We start from the raw sequence: 6824 nt of genomic DNA, 5'->3' as shown, positions 1-6824 counted from the left end.
ATTTTTGAATAAAAGTCAAGTTAGAATTTCCCATCCCCACACTAGTATGGGTATTGTCCTCAATGGCCAATACGATAGGAAATTATGCAAGCATGATGCATGGGTTTTTGTTATGGCGGAGAGCGTAATTTAGATTACCTCCCGATGCGTATTCATGTACTTCCCCAAACCAAAATAGACATTATTTCTAATGTCTTGAATTTCGGAGTAGTTCATGCACACGGAATGCAATGCATGAAACTACAATTTGTCATTTTGGATTTTTCAAGTGGGAACAATAAAAAGAGCACCTTAATGGGGCCAAGGTGCTAGTCCTCCATGTTGCTAGGACTCCACAAACAAATTATCAAAATACAATAAAGAAAACAAAAGAAGTAGACAAACCATAAGAGGGGTGAAAGAGTGTAGGAGCCTCCAAGGTTTGCTAATCGTCCATCATATCATCATTATCATCATCTTCCTCCATAGAAGTGGAATAATCTCCACTCCCACTTTCTCTTCCTTGCTCTTCCTCACTTTCTTCTCCTTCCTCATCTTGAGCTTCTTCTTCTTCAACATTCTCTTGAACCTCTTGTTCTTCACCTTCTTCATCAACACCCTCATCAACAATCTCCTCTCCACCCGGTCTTCCACCACTATAGGTGCTAGGAAAGAAAACTTTCCTATCCGCCCAACTAGGCAAAGGACATGATGGGTCAAGAAGTCCTTGCCTAGCTAGATGTAGGAGGGGCGGATATTGGGACTTGTAAGCATCCACTCTATCATTGTAAGCTTGCTTGTGCATTTTCCTCATGAGTAGAGTTATGTAATCATTTCCTACCTCGACATCCTTTGGTTGGAACTCGTGATACTCAAATTGGTAGGGTGGTGTGACAATGGAGGAGGAGGGCTCTTCAATCTCGCCTCTTTGTTGTTGAATAATGTACTCGGTCTCCTCGGAGAGTGGAAGAAGGTAGTTGGGTCGGTGAACACTCAATCGACAATTCTTTGAAGGCAAAGTGAAGGACCTAGCTTCTTCAGTTAACCACCCATATTTGGTGTCAAGAGGAGCATGTTTGACCCATGTAAACTTGTGAATCATGGTGTCCACATCAATGAGATGGCCCCCTTTGACCGCCATATAGGTGTTGTCTTTGTTGAAGTTTGGGTCAAAGTGCTTGGCCAAATAGGAAACTAGTCTTTCATTCACAATAAAAGCGGTGCCCTCTTTACCACAATCGACATTAAGCCATCTTTCAACCAAAAGTCTTAGAGCATTATATGGCTTAGTATATTCCCTTCCTATGTTCAAGGCCGACTCAAGAAGAACAAAATCGAGCTTGATAAGATGATTAGTGCCGTTTCTTGTTATCAAAGTATTCCCAATGACCTTAAGCCACACTCTAATGCCCGGATGGTGGAGAAATAGAGCACGACAATCATGAAAGCGCACAAATTTCCTTCCGGAGATTGCCTCCCAAAGAGGAGAGGGGTCATACTTTTCGGGGATCTTTTCATAGTACGGGGTATCACTAAGGCCCAAAATCTTACTCAATTCACTAAAAGTGATTCGTCTACTCACATTTGCAAGACGAAACTCGATGCGGGTTCTAGTTTCCACCCTTGTAACTTTCAAGGAACTCAAAAATTCCAACGTGAGGGAGGGGTATGTCAATTCTTTCATGGTAAACAATTTACCCAATCCCATGGCCTCAAAGAAGGTTTTGGTTTGTTCAAGAACACCCAACTTTGTCAAAGCATCTTCACAAATAAATTTTGTAGGCAAAATGGTCTTCTTAGTAAAGAGAACAAATTTATCCCTATGAGAGTCGGAAGTGAAAATTACCTCCGGATAATTAGATAATTGCTCAATGACCGGAGTTGTTGATGTTGTAGCTTCCATAGGGGGACCTTGTTGAACCTCTAACCTTGCCTCATGGACTACCAATGCCTTTGACAATTGTTTTGCTTGAAGTGCTTGTTGCCTTTTTGAAAGTGTCTTCTTTGGGGGGTGCCTTGTTACCTCCTTTTGTTCTTGCCATTGTTGATTACACCAAAGAAAGATTTAAATCTTCAATTTTTAGTTATGCCCAAATCGATTTAATGTAACACCCGCGAATTTCCCATTTTTAGCATTTATAATTTAATTAACCGTTCTATTGTTTTATTTATATTTAAAGTATTTAATTTAATTAATTTCGTTTTAAACATAAATTTTATAAAAGTTACATTTGTACAAGCTTGTTTATATAGAAATAAATATATTCAGTCGGAGAGTAATAATAGTGAGAATAATAATAATATTTTCGTCTTAAGTTATACACACATTTCCGTCTAGCAAAGATCGTCGCATTTCTCTTATAAAGCTTTTTCAATTCGGACCAACCCGATTACGACAACACATCACTCTCACACACCCTCTTACACTCTACTTTTAAATAATTCTTTTATTATTATTATTATTATTATTATTATTATTATTATTATTATTATTATTATTATTATTATTATTATTATTATTATTATTATTATTATTATTATTATTATTATTATTATTATTATTATTATTATTATTATTATTATTATTATTATTATTATTATTATTATTATTATTATTATTATTATTATTATTATTATTATTATTATTATTATTATTATTATTATTATTATTATTATTATTATTATTATTATTATTATTATTATTATTATTATTGTCTTTGTCATTACACGGTGTCCCTACCCCATTTCTTTTTCCCCTTCTTTTCGTGTTACCAGCAAAACAACACCAACACCTTCACAGTATCAACAACATCAACCCCTCCATTAAACCCGACATCCAACCTCAGATCCCGCCTCCATTCTCAACCAAATCCGATAAATTTTACACCAATAGCTTCCCCATCTCATCCTCTTTCTTTATATGTAAGAAAGGGCCAAGCTTTGATCCTATTTCAATTCAGCCGGCTTACTAAGGATTCGGATTTTGGGTTAATTTCTTCTGTTTTTGGGTTTAAGATCATCCTTGGGCGATTCCTTGGACTTTCAGAGATCAAAAACAGGTAACGGTGATAGGTTACTCGACAAAATGTCGAAATTCCGTCTTATATGTCGATTTATATGCTCTTGTTTGATAAAATTTGATTCTTTATGCTTTTCTCATTTGTATGATAATCTCCGTCTCAAAATAATGTTGAATTAGGCTGTTTTTATGCGCCCTTAGCTATGTTTCCATTACTCAGATTGGTTGATGTTGAAGTGGGCGTCACCTTTCTGCATTTCGTACTGATAATATGAAGTATGCACGCCTTGAGTATCATATTTCCATGGCTGGAAAGCAAATTACTTTTGTTTAAGGTTATTTAGGAGCTGCCTCTGTATAGGCGCATACTTCTTATAGTAAGTCCTCCTATTTTAGTGATAATTTATCATGTCAATATAGGTATAATCCAGTCTTGTAGATGAAAGATAAAAGTCTCGGTTTATGTGGTCTTCGGGACTGTTTTTGAGCGTGCTTTATACATGAGAATTTCCGTCTTAATCTTGTCTCAAATGTTGTCTTAGTATGTACTCTTTTATGCGAGCACGATCATTGTTTTCTTTCAGTTTGACAAGTGAAGATCAGTATGACTTAAGCTCAAGGTACTGTAAGAGTCTAAGACCCTACTGAAATGGTTCAATGTGCTTTAGTTTTGCCTTCCGTGTACATAGCTCCAATAAATGCACAAATGCTCTCAATTTTACTCCTGTTATGCCGCCCTTCCTTTTTATTCATTATTTGGATCTTTTGTTATGTTTACACTTTACAGCCTTTCTTTTGAAAAATTATGGCTGCAAAGATTATTGAACCATTACACTGTGTGTGCAAGTAGTACCTTTTAAATCATGAGAAAACATGTGGTTGCAAAGAGAACTGGACTATTTTGAGTCACTGTGTGCAGGTTACTCATTGACCGCATAATGCTATTGTGGGACTGTTTTTGCGTCTTTTTTGGGACGATTTCTTTGTTTTGGGGATGTTTGTCATGGCGGCCACGTGATTGTTTTGGATAGTCGAAATGGCGGTTGTGTGTGGACTGTTTTGGTTTTATTTCCGGTCGCTCTTTCCGTGTGTTCGTATTGGGGTTGAATTTTGGTCAATTGAGTTAGCTTTACCATTTCGCCAATATTTGTGTATATTAGCTTCTTGCATCTTTGAGTGGGCTAAGTTTCGGGACGGATAAAATGGTGCTTTTCGGGACTATTCTTGGGGCGTAAGTGTGACTGATGTGGGACGGTTGTCTATGCATTTTTGGGACTGTTTTAATGTGTTTGAACAGGCGGTTTTATGGGCATTGTTGGGAAGAATAGGGGTTCATTGGAGGGGCTAGACGGATGGAGTAGCGTTCACAATTGTTAGCAGTTGAGACTCGAGAAGTTTGTTTGTTTAAATTATATGTAACCAGTTAATGTCGTCGTGCTTCATTCTTACTTGCCTTTGTATTGCATATTAATCTTTTATTTGTCATGGTTTGGATTCTGTTGTGTACTCCGAAAATAATTTATTCATTACCATTTTAACGTAGCAATGCATAATGTGCATCATATTGTTCCACGACTCTATGAATCGAACGTGAATACTGTGGTGTCAAAAAGGTATTACTAAACTCGAATTTGAAATGATGAGTGTATTCAAGATTGGCGAAAATGGCACCATTATCAGCTTAGGGGAGTATTAAATGCTTCATATCATATTCTAACGTCATTCCTTTTAAATGGATGCACCTTATATTTTATTTGATTGGCATGTATATTCATGAAAAGAAATGCTTATCGATATAATACAAGTATGAAAGATTATTATAAATACTTACTTGTAGTGGGTCGTATTCTTATGATAATGCCTTTATGCTATACCGTATTGCATGACTTATCTTTACGCCTCTTTCGGACTGTCCTGCCGATTGTGGGTTTAGCTCATATCTTCCGCCTCTTTCGGACTGTCCTGCCGATTGTGGGTTCTCGATTTCCGATCTGTCTTCGAGTCTTGGATGCGGACTGTTCTGCCGCATGTCGAATCGGGGACCGTTCTGCCCCGAGAGTCTGGCCAGATTTAGACTAGGACTGAGTCTTGGGAGTACCATTGTCGTCCTACCAGGGGAATTATATTTTGATATATGAGTAGTAAAGGTCTTGCTTGGTTATAGATATTGGTATTTGTCTTTCAAGGTAAGAGTTATGCCTTGTGTTGTTTGTCTTGGTCCTATCGGATACTAGGGGTGAGCTATAAGCCCTCTAGTTGTGATATGATCGTCGGGATTGATGTTCCCATCCGTTCTTATGGTGAGATGCAAGCCATAAGTATGAATGTGACATTAGTAGCCACGTCCCGTGCAATGTTTGCTAAGTGGTTTTCCAAATAATGGCTGCGGTTTCTATTCTTGTAATTTGCATTGGTTGATCTCTTACTTATCTGTTTCACATGATTCGTATTCCAATCTCATTTCTATGTTGTATTTCCTTGAAATGCGTGCTTTTGTATAAATGACCGTATTCTTGTCTTTCATATTATTTAATTGTCTCACATGATCAGTTGAATCTTTATTATGCTAATGTTGGTCTATCTTGTTCCATCTCAATTATTTGCCATGTTTACATATAAACTTGACATTCTTACCTTTTGTATGCATCTTATATGACTTACTCTTTTAGTTCTTTGTTATGTTCGTTTTGACATTTTGTGGCTGGGAGAACCTTGAGTTACTCCCCACTGACTGTGGCGTTCATGTTTACATGAATGACAGGTATTAGTTGGTGCATTCGTGGGGTGAAGACATGTGTGAGCTAGCGAGCACTTTGGCCTTTTAGTCGTTTTATTAGGATTGTTTAGACTCCCCTTTTATTGTATTGTCATTCGAGGGATATCTTTTCCCTCACCTTGACTATCACGTTTGTATAATTTAAACTTTATTTCCGCATTCTTTATTTATGTTTTAGATTTTGGTGAACCCGCGCTTTAAATTTTAAAAGTTTTAAAAATTCCTTAAAATTCCGCATTTTATTAGTTATATTTTCCGCTTTATCGCGGGGTGTCACAGTTGGTATCAGAGCCTATGTTGCTCCCGACGCACACACGTGTACCCCAAACTTAAATTTGAACTTGACCTTGAATAACGAATGAGAGATGGGTAGAAATAAGGACCTAAGTTGGTAGTCTCTTTGCGTATGCTTCGTGGTAGGTTCTAACATGTTTGTTGATTGTCAATTATTTTTGTACCCTTGGATCAATGACCGCGAGCTTACCTATGTGTAGATCAAGTCTTGGTGCCTATTGCCGGGAATTGAAGATTTGTTCAACTTTTGAAGAATGTTTCTTCTTCCTCGAAGATATTCCTTATTCTTTGTGTATCTTGCCTTACTCTTTACCTCTTGATGCCTATCCTTCTTTTAAACTCTCTTTTCTTTTATTTCGAAAGCTACTCTTGTACCCTAACTTGTCCTTTGTTCTCTGCTTATCCCCTCTTAACGCCTTTTTGATAGTTCTATTTCTTTTGTGGAATGTTAACCTTGGTTGGATAATTTGGCTTTGTGGAGTTTGTTTGTGGTTGACCTATAACCCTAGCTTTGAGAGGTTGTGATGTTAGAAAGAGTTAGCTAGTGTAGTAGGAAATACCTGGATGTTTCTTAGTTGCTTGACATGAAGTGAGTTAGCTTGATTAATGGAATTGTTAGTGTTGTAAAGTGTGAGTTGCATATGTTACTAAAGTTATAGAACTTGGCCTTGTTGTTTATACTTGGAATTTGAGATTTGGTAACTCGTATTGTTGCTTGAGGTTTTGACATGGAGTAGGGTTTATGATGAGAGCTTA

General features: G+C 37.1%; 1 long non-coding RNA gene across 2 annotated transcripts; it reads left to right on the top strand.

Annotated features, from left to right (window-relative positions):
• Nucleotides 1–2714: 2714 nt before the first annotated feature.
• LOC141591076 (uncharacterized) lies at nucleotides 2715–5963 on the top strand. 2 transcript variants are annotated; one of them, XR_012520638.1, is made up of 2 exons: nucleotides 2715–3038; nucleotides 5760–5963. It is a non-coding gene; the product is annotated as an uncharacterized LOC141591076 (long non-coding RNA). The 2 variants fall into 2 exon arrangements; XR_012520639.1 differs by having other exon boundaries at nucleotides 2715–3375.
• Nucleotides 5964–6824: the final 861 nt, after the last annotated feature.

This window comes from Silene latifolia, chromosome 7, assembly GCF_048544455.1.
Source record: "Silene latifolia isolate original U9 population chromosome 7, ASM4854445v1, whole genome shotgun sequence".
Taxonomy (NCBI): Eukaryota; Viridiplantae; Streptophyta; class Magnoliopsida; order Caryophyllales; family Caryophyllaceae; genus Silene; species Silene latifolia.
Note: the sequence above shows the minus strand (reverse complement) of the source record. Positions and strands in the feature narration are given on the sequence as shown.